The sequence below is a fragment of the Schistocerca gregaria genome, unplaced genomic scaffold (genome assembly GCF_023897955.1).
Source record: "Schistocerca gregaria isolate iqSchGreg1 unplaced genomic scaffold, iqSchGreg1.2 ptg000470l, whole genome shotgun sequence".
In the NCBI taxonomy this organism is placed as follows: Eukaryota; Metazoa; Arthropoda; class Insecta; order Orthoptera; family Acrididae; genus Schistocerca; species Schistocerca gregaria.
Window position 1 is genome coordinate 3,888,632 of NW_026061884.1, and position 13,048 is coordinate 3,901,679.

Here is a 13,048-nt window from a genome sequence, read left to right on the forward strand (position 1 = left end):
CGTCCCACCTTATGCTGTACCGCTTTGGCAAATGCTTTATCTGCGCCATTCGCCTTAATCGCATCTGAGAGTGATTCTTAAAAAAACGCCTGTCGCTAATTGTTCGTCATCACAGGTACTGTTTGCTATACGGCCACGACGCGCAACTGATTTCCAAAATTCATCTTTCTCCTGTGAGGATGGAACTTACAACCCCTGGTTTATTAGACCAGTGCTCTACCACTGAGCTAAAGAGGCGCGGCGTTGTGGTACTCTTGGGTACTTCGTCCTTACGGTCGTCTGCATCATCAGACTTTAGCTGACAACACTTCATATTACCGGCTAATATTTGCAGCTATGGCGACAAATTACTGCTTGGCTACACATCTGACACGTAACCGATGTGCTCTCCAAACAACAACACTTGCATTTCAGAACATGTCTTTCACACATGTCTACAAAATCACCTTCACCTTCAAATACAGCTTCCTTGCGACTGACAGAGACGTAGGCAAAGTTTAAAGTTGCTATTTCCATTAAATCTCGTTAATCAGAAAAACGGTAATTTACACTTGCAGCGGAACAAAATTCCGTTCCGCCCAGCGTCTGGCTCGAACCGACGACCCTGGGATTAAGAGTCTCACGCTCTACCGACTGAGCTAGCCGGCTACCTCGGTGAAAACCTGCCGGGTAGCACGTCACACAGTACTCGTTTGGGTTGGGTGGTCCCATACAGAATCTCCCCATGATGCCTAATGTTTTCCTAACGTCACACTCGTCACGTACTTCACTTTTATGTCATAATCATTTCTGAGAGGTAAAGAAATTGCATGACAACATGCAGAGCTAGTGGCGTCAAAATTAACACACATACTTTATGTGACTCAAAAGCCGAACGAGTTACTTTCCGACGTTGTTTTAGATGTGCAAGTGATAGTCAAAACTCGCTGTGTCGGCACTCGGCCGACCATTTCGATAGTTAACACCGGTCTTGTTGTGTGTGTTTCAAGCTCAAGAGCATCTCCAAGCAAAAAATGGTCAACAGCAACATTCAGACGGTTTCGTACTGCTCAATTGCTACATTAAAACGTTATGTTTCTTTTTCAGAACTGGAAAAACACAAGCGTGACAGCATTCGAACCTGTAATCATCAGATCCGAAGTCCGACGCCTTATCCATTAGGCCACACGGTCACTGACGAGCAACATTTACATGTATACGACTCATCTCGAAACGCTCACACCCATGAGGATTTGCGTTTTCGTTCTACACAGCCGCTGCCCCTTGCTCTTTCCCACCCATTCGTTACATTCAACCTCTGACGTGACCGACCAAATATAGACTGAGAAACAAGACCACACACTTTGTGCATTCGGAATCGAAGGCAGGGCGACCCTCGCCGCATTTGCTACGATTGCCATTTGCTACTTCTGCAGAAGCGGCGGCGGCGGCGGCGGCGACGACGACGACGACGAATATCGCGAGAGGCTCTGAGATATGTGAGAAATACATCTATAAAATGTAATTCAGACTGCCTCGTCCCACCTTATGCTGTACCGCTTTGGCAAATGCTTTATCTGCGCCATTCGCCTTAATCGCATCTGAGAGTGATTCTTAAAAAAACGCCTGTCGCTAATTGTTCGTCATCACAGGTACTGTTTGCTATACGGCCACGACGCGCAACTGATTTCCAAAATTCATCTTTCTCCTGTGAGGATGGAACTTACAACCCCTGGTTTATTAGACCAGTGCTCTACCACTGAGCTAAAGAGGCGCAGCCTTGTGGTACTCTTGGGTACTTCGTCCTTACGGTCGTCTGCATCATCAGACTTTAGCTGACAACACTTCATATTACCGGCTAATATTTGCAGCTATGGCGACAAATTACTGCTTGGCTACACATCTGACACGTAACCGATGTGCTCTCCAAACAACAACACTTGCATTTCAGAACATGTCTTTCACACATGTCTACAAAATCACCTTCACCTTCAAATACAGCTTCCTTGCGACTGACAGAGACGTAGGCAAAGTTTAAAGTTGCTATTTCCATTAAATCTCGTTAATCAGAAAAACGGTAATTTACACTTGCAGCGGAACAAAATTCCGTTCCGCCCAGCGTCTGGCTCGAACCGACGACCCTGGGATTAAGAGTCTCACGCTCTACCGACTGAGCTAGCCGGCTACCTCGGTGAAAACCTGCCGGGTAGCACGTCACACAGTACTCGTTTGGGTTGGGTGGTCCCATACAGAATCTCCCCATGATGCCTAATGTTTTCCTAACGTCACACTCGTCACGTACTTCACTTTTATGTCATAATCATTTCTGAGAGGTAAAGAAATTGCATGACAACATGCAGAGCTAGTGGCGTCAAAATTAACACACATACTTTATGTAACTCAAAAGCCGAACGAGTTACTTTCCGACGTTGTTTTAGATGTGCAAGTGATAGTCAAAACTCGCTGTGTCGGCACTCTGCCGACCATTTCGATAGTTAACACCGGTCTTGTTGTGTGTGTTTCAAGCTCAAGAGCATCTCCAAGCAAAAAATGGTCAACAGCAACATTCAGACGGTTTCGTACTGCTCAATTGCTACATTAAAACGTTATGTTTCTTTTTCAGAACTGGAAAAACACAAGCGTGACAGCATTCGAACCTGTAATCATCAGATCCGAAGTCCGACGCCTTATCCATTAGGCCACACGGTCACTGACGAGCAACATTTACATGTATACGACTCATCTCGAAACGCTCACACCCATGAGGATTTGCGTTTTCGTTCTACACAGCCGCTGCCCCTTGCTCTTTCCCACCCATTCGTTACATTCAACCTCTGACGTGACCGACCAAATATAGACTGAGAAACAAGACCACACACTTTGTGCATTCGGAATCGAAGGCAGGGCGACCCTCGCCGCATTTGCTACGATTGCCATTTGCTACTTCTGCAGAAGCGGCGGCGGCGGCGGCGGCGGCGGCGACGACGACGACGACGAATATCGCGAGAGGCTCTGAGATATGTGAGAAATACATCTATAAAATGTAATTCAGACTGCCTCGTCCCACCTTATGCTGTACCGCTTTGGCAAATGCTTTATCTGCGCCATTCGCCTTAATCGCATCTGAGAGTGATTCTTAAAAAAACGCCTGTCGCTAATTGTTCGTCATCACAGGTACTGTTTGCTATACGGCCACGACGCGCAACTGATTTCCAAAATTCATCTTTCTCCTGTGAGGATGGAACTTACGACCCCTGGTTTATTAGACCAGTGCTCTACCACTGAGCTAAAGAGGCGCGGCCTAGCGGTACTCTTGGGTACTTCGTCCTTACGGTCGTCTGCATCATCAGACTTTAGCTGACAACACTTCATATTACCGGCTAATATTTGCAGCTATGGCGACAAATTACTGCTTGGCTACACATCTGACACGTAACCGATGTGCTCTCCAAACAACAACACTTGCATTTCAGAACATGTCTTTCACACATGTCTACAAAATCACCTTCACCTTCAAATACAGCTTCCTTGCGACTGACAGAGACGTAGGCAAAGTTTAAAGTTGCTATTTCCATTAAATCTCGTTAATCAGAAAAACGGTAATTTACACTTGCAGCGGAACAAAATTCCGTTCCGCCCAGCGTCTTGCTCGAACCCACGACCCTGGGATTAAGAGTCTGACGCTCTACCGACTGAGCTAGCCGGCTACCTCGGTGAATACCTGCTGGGTAGCACGTCACACAGTACTCGTTTGGGTTGGGTGGTCCCATACAGAATCTCCCCATGATGCCTAATGTTTTCCTAACGTCACACTCGTCACGTACTTCACTTTTATGTCATAATCATTTCTGAGAGGTAAAGAAATTGCATGACAACATGCAGAGCTAGTGGCGTCAAAATTAACACACACACTTTATGTGACTCAAAAGCCGAACGAGTTACTTTCCGACGTTGTTTTAGATGTGCAAGTGATAGTCAAAACTCGCTGTGTCGGCACTCGGCCGACCATTTCGATAGTTAACACCGGTCTTGTTGTGTGTGTTTCAAGCTCAAGAGCATCTCCAAGCAAAAAATGGTCAACAGCAACATTCAGACGGTTTCGTACTGCTCAATTGCTACATTAAAACGTTATCTTTCCCTTTCAGAACTGGAAAAACACAAGCGTGACAGCATTGGAACCTGTAATCATCAGATCCGAAGTCCGACGCCTTATCCATTAGGCCACACGGTCACTGACGACCAACATTTACATGTATACGACTCATCTCGAAACGCTCACACCCCTGAGGATTTGCGTTTTTGTTCTACACAGCCGCTGCCCCTTGCTCTTTCCCACCCATTCGGTACATTCAACCTCTGACGTGACAGACCAAATATAGACTGAGAAACAAGACCACACACTTTGTGCATTCGGAATCGAAGGCAGGGCGTCCCTCGCCGCATTTGCTACGATTGCCATTTGCTACTTCTGCAGAAGCGGCGGCGGCGGCGACGACGACGACGACGACGACGAATATCGCGAGAGGCTCTGAGATATGTGAGAAATACATCTATGAAATGTAATTCAGACTGCATCGTCCCACCTTATGCTGTACCGCTTTGGCAAATGCTTTATCTGCGCCATTCGCCTTAATCGCATCTGAGAGTGATTCTTAAAAAAACGCCTGTCGCTAATTGTTCGTCATCACAGGTACTGTTTGCTATACGGCCACGACGCGCAACTGATTTCCAAAATTCATCTTTCTCCTGTGAGGATGGAACTTACGACCCCTGGTTTATTAGACCAGTGCTCTACCACTGAGCTAAAGAGGCGCGGCCTAGCGGTACTCTTGGGTACTTCGTCCTTACGGTCGTCTGCATCATCAGACTTTAGCTGACAACACTTCATATTACCGGCTAATATTTGCAGCTATGGCGACAAATTACTGCTTGGCTACACATCTGACACGTAACCGATGTGCTCTCCAAACAACAACACTTGCATTTCAGAACATGTCTTTCACACATGTCTACAAAATCACCTTCACCTTCAAATACAGCTTCTTTGCGACTGACAGAGACGTAGGCAAAGTTTAAAGTTGCTATTTCCATTAAATCTCGTTAATCAGAAAAACGGTAATTTACACTTCCAGCGGAACAAAATTCCGTTCCGCCCAGCGTCTGGCTCGAACCCACGACCCTGGGATTAAGAGTCTGACGCTCTACCGACTGAGCTAGCCGGCTACCTCGGTGAATACCTGCCGGGTAGCACGTCACACAGTACTCGTTTGGGTTGGGTGGTCCCATACAGAATCTCCCCATGATGCCTAGTGTTTTCCTAACGTCACACTCGTCACGTACTTCACTTTTATGTCATAATCATTTCTGAGAGGTAAAGAAATTGCATGACAACATGCAGAGCTAGTGGCGTCAAAATTAACACACATACTTTATGTGACTCAAAAGCCGAACGAGTTACTTTCCGACGTTGTTTTAGATGTGCAAGTGATAGTCAAAACTCGCTGTGTCGGCACTCGGCCGACCATTTCGATAGTTAACACCGGTCTTGTTGTGTGTGTTTCAAGCTCAAGAGCATCTCCAAGCAAAAAATGGTCAACAGCAACATTCAGACGGTTTCGTACTGCTCAATTGCTACATTAAAACGTTATGTTTCTTTTTCAGAACTGGAAAAACACAAGCGTGACAGCATTCGAACCTGTAATCATCAGATCCGAAGTCCGACGTCTTATCCATTAGGCCACACGGTCACTGACGACCAACATTTACATGTATACGACTCATCTCGAAACGCTCACACCCCTGAGGATTTGCGTTTTCGTTCTACACAGCCGCTGCCCCTTGCTCTTTCCCACCCATTCGTTACATTCAACCTCTGACGTGACCGACCAAATATAGACTGAGAAACAAGACCACACACTTTGTGCATTCGGAATCGAAGGCAGGGCGACCCTCGCCGCATTTGCTACGATTGCCATTTGCTACTTCTGCAGAAGCGGCGGCGGCGGCGGCGGCGGCGGCGAGGACGACGACGACGAATATCGCGAGAGGCTCTGAGATATGTGAGAAATACATCTATAAAATGTAATTCAGACTGCCTCGTCCCACCTTATGCTGTACCGCTTTGGCAAATGCTTTATCTGCGCCATTCGCCTTAATCGCATCTGAGAGTGATTCTTAAAAAAACGCCTGTCGCTAATTGTTCGTCATCACAGGTACTGTTTGCTATACGGCCACGACGCGCAACTGATTTCCAAAATTCATCTTTCTCCTGTGAGGATGGAACTTACAACCCCTGGTTTATTAGACCAGTGCTCTACCACTGAGCTAAAGAGGCGCGGCGTTGTGGTACTCTTGGGTACTTCGTCCTTACGGTCGTCTGCATCATCAGACTTTAGCTGACAACACTTCATATTACCGGCTAATATTTGCAGCTATGGCGACAAATTACTGCTTGGCTACACATCTGACACGTAACCGATGTGCTCTCCAAACAACAACACTTGCATTTCAGAACATGTCTTTCACACATGTCTACAAAATCACCTTCACCTTCAAATACAGCTTCCTTGCGACTGACAGAGACGTAGGCAAAGTTTAAAGTTGCTATTTCCATTAAATCTCGTTAATCAGAAAAACGGTAATTTACACTTGCAGCGGAACAAAATTCCGTTCCGCCCAGCGTCTGGCTCGAACCGACGACCCTGGGATTAAGAGTCTCACGCTCTACCGACTGAGCTAGCCGGCTACCTCGGTGAAAACCTGCCGGGTAGCACGTCACACAGTACTCGTTTGGGTTGGGTGGTCCCATACAGAATCTCCCCATGATGCCTAATGTTTTCCTAACGTCACACTCGTCACGTACTTCACTTTTATGTCATAATCATTTCTGAGAGGTAAAGAAATTGCATGACAACATGCAGAGCTAGTGGCGTCAAAATTAACACACATACTTTATGTGACTCAAAAGCCGAACGAGTTACTTTCCGACGTTGTTTTAGATGTGCAAGTGATAGTCAAAACTCGCTGTGTCGGCACTCTGCCGACCATTTCGATAGTTAACACCGGTCTTGTTGTGTGTGTTTCAAGCTCAAGAGCATCTCCAAGCAAAAAATGGTCAACAGCAACATTCAGACGGTTTCGTACTGCTCAATTGCTACATTAAAACGTTATGTTTCTTTTTCAGAACTGGAAAAACACAAGCGTGACAGCATTCGAACCTGTAATCATCAGATCCGAAGTCCGACGCCTTATCCATTAGGCCACACGGTCACTGACGAGCAACATTTACATGTATACGACTCATCTCGAAACGCTCACACCCATGAGGATTTGCGTTTTCGTTCTACACAGCCGCTGCCCCTTGCTCTTTCCCACCCATTCGTTACATTCAACCTCTGACGTGACCGACCAAATATAGACTGAGAAACAAGACCACACACTTTGTGCATTCGGAATCGAAGGCAGGGCGACCCTCGCCGCATTTGCTACGATTGCCATTTGCTACTTCTGCAGAAGCGGCGGCGGCGGCGGCGGCGACGACGACGACGACGAATATCGCGAGAGGCTCTGAGATATGTGAGAAATACATCTATAAAATGTAATTCAGACTGCCTCGTCCCACCTTATGCTGTACCGCTTTGGCAAATGCTTTATCTGCGCCATTCGCCTTAATCGCATCTGAGAGTGATTCTTAAAAAAACGCCTGTCGCTAATTGTTCGTCATCACAGGTACTGTTTGCTATACGGCCACGACGCGCAACTGATTTCCAAAATTCATCTTTCTCCTGTGAGGATGGAACTTACGACCCCTGGTTTATTAGACCAGTGCTCTACCACTGAGCTAAAGAGGCGCGGCCTAGCGGTACTCTTGGGTACTTCGTCCTTACGGTCGTCTGCATCATCAGACTTTAGCTGACAACACTTCATATTACCGGCTAATATTTGCAGCTATGGCGACAAATTACTGCTTGGCTACACATCTGACACGTAACCGATGTGCTCTCCAAACAACAACACTTGCATTTCAGAACATGTCTTTCACACATGTCTACAAAATCACCTTCACCTTCAAATACAGCTTCCTTGCGACTGACAGAGACGTAGGCAAAGTTTAAAGTTGCTATTTCCATTAAATCTCGTTAATCAGAAAAACGGTAATTTACACTTCCAGCGGAACAAAATTCCGTTCCGCCCAGCGTCTGGCTCGAACCCACGACCCTGGGATTAAGAGTCTGACGCTCTACCGACTGAGCTAGCCGGCTACCTCGGTGAATACCTGCCGGGTAGCACGTCACACAGTACTCGTTTGGGTTGGGTGGTCCCATACAGAATCTCCCCATGATGCCTAATGTTTTCCTAACGTCACACTCGTCACGTACTTCACTTTTATGTCATAATCATTTCTGAGAGGTAAAGAAATTGCATGACAACATGCAGAGCTAGTGGCGTCAAAATTAACACACATACTTTATGTGACTCAAAAGCCGAACGAGTTACTTTCCGACGTTGTTTTAGATGTGCAAGTGATAGTCAAAACTCGCTGTGTCGGCACTCTGCCGACCATTTCGATAGTTAACACCGGTCTTGTTGTGTGTGTTTCAAGCTCAAGAGCATCTCCAAGCAAAAAATGGTCAACAGCAACATTCAGACGGTTTCGTACTGCTCAATTGCTACATTAAAACGTTATGTTTCTTTTTCAGAACTGGAAAAACACAAGCGTGACAGCATTCGAACCTGTAATCATCAGATCCGAAGTCCGACGCCTTATCCATTAGGCCACACGGTCACTGACGACTAACATTTACATGTATACGACTCATCTCGAAACGCTCACACCCATGAGGATTTGCGTTTTCGTTCTACACAGCCGCTGCCCCTTGCTCTTTCCCACCCATTCGTTACATTCAACCTCTGACGTGACCGACCAAATATAGACTGAGAAACAAGACCACACACTTTGTGCATTCGGAATCGAAGGCAGGGCGACCCTCGCCGCATTTGCTACGATTGCCATTTGCTACTTCTGCAGAAGCGGCGGCGGCGGCGGCGGCGACGACGACGACGACGAATATCGCGAGAGGCTCTGAGATATGTGAGAAATACATCTATAAAATGTAATTCAGACTGCCTCGTCCCACCTTATGCTGTACCGCTTTGGCAAATGCTTTATCTGCGCCATTCGCCTTAATCGCATCTGAGAGTGATTCTTAAAAAAACGCCTGTCGCTAATTGTTCGTCATCACAGGTACTGTTTGGTATACGGCCACGACGCGCAACTGATTTCCAAAATTCATCTTTCTCCTGTGAGGATGGAACTTACGACCCCTGGTTTATTAGACCAGTGCTCTACCACTGAGCTAAAGAGGCGCGGCCTAGCGGTACTCTTGGGTACTTCGTCCTTACGGTCGTCTGCATCATCAGACTTTAGCTGACAACACTTCATATTACCGGCTAATATTTGCAGCTATGGCGACAAATTACTGCTTGGCTACACATCTGACACGTAACCGATGTGCTCTCCAAACAACAACACTTGCATTTCAGAACATGTCTTTCACACATGTCTACAAAATCACCTTCACCTTCAAATACAGCTTCCTTGCGACTGACAGAGACGTAGGCAAAGTTTAAAGTTGCTATTTCCATTAAATCTCGTTAATCAGAAAAACGGTAATTTACACTTGCAGCGGAACAAAATTCCGTTCCGCCCAGCGTCTGGCTCGAACCGACGACCCTGGGATTAAGAGTCTCACGCTCTACCGACTGAGCTAGCCGGCTACCTCGGTGAAAACCTGCCGGGTAGCACGTCACACAGTACTCGTTTGGGTTGGGTGGTCCCATACAGAATCTCCCCATGATGCCTAATGTTTTCCTAACGTCACACTCGTCACGTACTTCACTTTTATGTCATAATCATTTCTGAGAGGTAAAGAAATTGCATGACAACATGCAGAGCTAGTGGCGTCAAAATTAACACACATACTTTATGTAACTCAAAAGCCGAACGAGTTACTTTCCGACGTTGTTTTAGATGTGCAAGTGATAGTCAAAACTCGCTGTGTCGGCACTCTGCCGACCATTTCGATAGTTAACACCGGTCTTGTTGTGTGTGTTTCAAGCTCAAGAGCATCTCCAAGCAAAAAATGGTCAACAGCAACATTCAGACGGTTTCGTACTGCTCAATTGCTACATTAAAACGTTATGTTTCTTTTTCAGAACTGGAAAAACACAAGCGTGACAGCATTCGAACCTGTAATCATCAGATCCGAAGTCCGACGCCTTATCCATTAGGCCACACGGTCACTGACGAGCAACATTTACATGTATACGACTCATCTCGAAACGCTCACACCCATGAGGATTTGCGTTTTCGTTCTACACAGCCGCTGCCCCTTGCTCTTTCCCACCCATTCGTTACATTCAACCTCTGACGTGACCGACCAAATATAGACTGAGAAACAAGACCACACACTTTGTGCATTCGGAATCGAAGGCAGGGCGACCCTCGCCGCATTTGCTACGATTGCCATTTGCTACTTCTGCAGAAGCGGCGGCGGCGGCGGCGGCGACGACGACGACGACGAATATCGCGAGAGGCTCTGAGATATGTGAGAAATACATCTATAAAATGTAATTCAGACTGCCTCGTCCCACCTTATGCTGTACCGCTTTGGCAAATGCTTTATCTGCGCCATTCGCCTTAATCGCATCTGAGAGTGATTCTTAAAAAAACGCCTGTCGCTAATTGTTCGTCATCACAGGTACTGTTTGGTATACGGCCACGACGCGCAACTGATTTCCAAAATTCATCTTTCTCCTGTGAGGATGGAACTTACGACCCCTGGTTTATTAGACCAGTGCTCTACCACTGAGCTAAAGAGGCGCGGCCTAGCGGTACTCTTGGGTACTTCGTCCTTACGGTCGTCTGCATCATCAGACTTTAGCTGACAACACTTCATATTACCGGCTAATATTTGCAGCTATGGCGACAAATTACTGCTTGGCTACACATCTGACACGTAACCGATGTGCTCTCCAAACAACAACACTTGCATTTCAGAACATGTCTTTCACACATGTCTACAAAATCACCTTCACCTTCAAATACAGCTTCCTTGCGACTGACAGAGACGTAGGCAAAGTTTAAAGTTGCTATTTCCATTAAATCTCGTTAATCAGAAAAACGGTAATTTACACTTGCAGCGGAACAAAATTCCGTTCCGCCCAGCGTCTGGCTCGAACCGACGACCCTGGGATTAAGAGTCTCACGCTCTACCGACTGAGCTAGCCGGCTACCTCGGTGAAAACCTGCCGGGTAGCACGTCACACAGTACTCGTTTGGGTTGGGTGGTCCCATACAGAATCTCCCCATGATGCCTAATGTTTTCCTAACGTCACACTCGTCACGTACTTCACTTTTATGTCATAATCATTTCTGAGAGGTAAAGAAATTGCATGACAACATGCAGAGCTAGTGGCGTCAAAATTAACACACATACTTTATGTAACTCAAAAGCCGAACGAGTTACTTTCCGACGTTGTTTTAGATGTGCAAGTGATAGTCAAAACTCGCTGTGTCGGCACTCTGCCGACCATTTCGATAGTTAACACCGGTCTTGTTGTGTGTGTTTCAAGCTCAAGAGCATCTCCAAGCAAAAAATGGTCAACAGCAACATTCAGACGGTTTCGTACTGCTCAATTGCTACATTAAAACGTTATGTTTCTTTTTCAGAACTGGAAAAACACAAGCGTGACAGCATTCGAACCTGTAATCATCAGATCCGAAGTCCGACGCCTTATCCATTAGGCCACACGGTCACTGACGAGCAACATTTACATGTATACGACTCATCTCGAAACGCTCACACCCATGAGGATTTGCGTTTTCGTTCTACACAGCCGCTGCCCCTTGCTCTTTCCCACCCATTCGTTACATTCAACCTCTGACGTGACCGACCAAATATAGACTGAGAAACAAGACCACACACTTTGTGCATTCGGAATCGAAGGCAGGGCGACCCTCGCCGCATTTGCTACGATTGCCATTTGCTACTTCTGCAGAAGCGGCGGCGGCGGCGGCGGCGACGACGACGACGACGAATATCGCGAGAGGCTCTGAGATATGTGAGAAATACATCTATAAAATGTAATTCAGACTGCCTCGTCCCACCTTATGCTGTACCGCTTTGGCAAATGCTTTATCTGCGCCATTCGCCTTAATCGCATCTGAGAGTGATTCTTAAAAAAACGCCTGTCGCTAATTGTTCGTCATCACAGGTACTGTTTGCTATACGGCCACGACGCGCAACTGATTTCCAAAATTCATCTTTCTCCTGTGAGGATGGAACTTACGACCCCTGGTTTATTAGACCAGTGCTCTACCACTGAGCTAAAGAGGCGCGGCCTAGCGGTACTCTTGGGTACTTCGTCCTTACGGTCGTCTGCATCATCAGACTTTAGCTGACAACACTTCATATTACCGGCTAATATTTGCAGCTATGGCGACAAATTACTGCTTGGCTACACATCTGACACGTAACCGATGTGCTCTCCAAACAACAACACTTGCATTTCAGAACATGTCTTTCACACATGTCTACAAAATCACCTTCACCTTCAAATACAGCTTCCTTGCGACTGACAGAGACGTAGGCAAAGTTTAAAGTTGCTATTTCCATTAAATCTCGTTAATCAGAAAAACGGTAATTTACACTTCCAGCGGAACAAAATTCCGTTCCGCCCAGCGTCTGGCTCGAACCCACGACCCTGGGATTAAGAGTCTCACGCTCTACCGACTGAGCTAGCCGGCTACCTCGGTGAATACCTGCCGGGTAGCACGTCACACAGTACTCGTTTGGGTTGGGTGGTCCCATACAGAATCTCCCCATGATGCCTAATGTTTTCCTAACGTCACACTCGTCACGTACTTCACTTTTATGTCATAATCATTTCTGAGAGGTAAAGAAATTGCATGACAACATGCAGAGCTAGTGGCGTCAAAATTAACACACATACTTTATGTGACTCAAAAGCCGAACGAGTTACTTTCCGACGTTGTTTTAGATGTGCA

The 13,048-nt window shown here is 46.5% G+C and overlaps 5 non-coding genes across 5 annotated transcripts; all 5 read right to left on the reverse strand.

Annotated features, from left to right (window-relative positions):
• Positions 1-575: 575 nt before the first annotated feature.
• Trnak-cuu (transfer RNA lysine (anticodon CUU)) lies at positions 576-648 on the reverse strand. The gene has a single exon. It is a non-coding gene; the product is annotated as a tRNA-Lys (tRNA).
• Positions 649-2,091: 1,443 nt separating this feature from the next.
• On the reverse strand, positions 2,092-2,164 carry Trnak-cuu (transfer RNA lysine (anticodon CUU)). Its single transcript has one exon. It is a non-coding gene; the product is annotated as a tRNA-Lys (tRNA).
• A 4,487-nt stretch (positions 2,165-6,651) lies between these two features.
• Trnak-cuu (transfer RNA lysine (anticodon CUU)) lies at positions 6,652-6,724 on the reverse strand. Its single transcript has one exon. It is a non-coding gene; the product is annotated as a tRNA-Lys (tRNA).
• A 2,959-nt stretch (positions 6,725-9,683) lies between these two features.
• Positions 9,684-9,756, reverse strand: Trnak-cuu (transfer RNA lysine (anticodon CUU)). Its single transcript has one exon. It is a non-coding gene; the product is annotated as a tRNA-Lys (tRNA).
• Positions 9,757-11,199: 1,443 nt separating this feature from the next.
• Positions 11,200-11,272, reverse strand: Trnak-cuu (transfer RNA lysine (anticodon CUU)). Its single transcript has one exon. It is a non-coding gene; the product is annotated as a tRNA-Lys (tRNA).
• Positions 11,273-13,048: the final 1,776 nt, after the last annotated feature.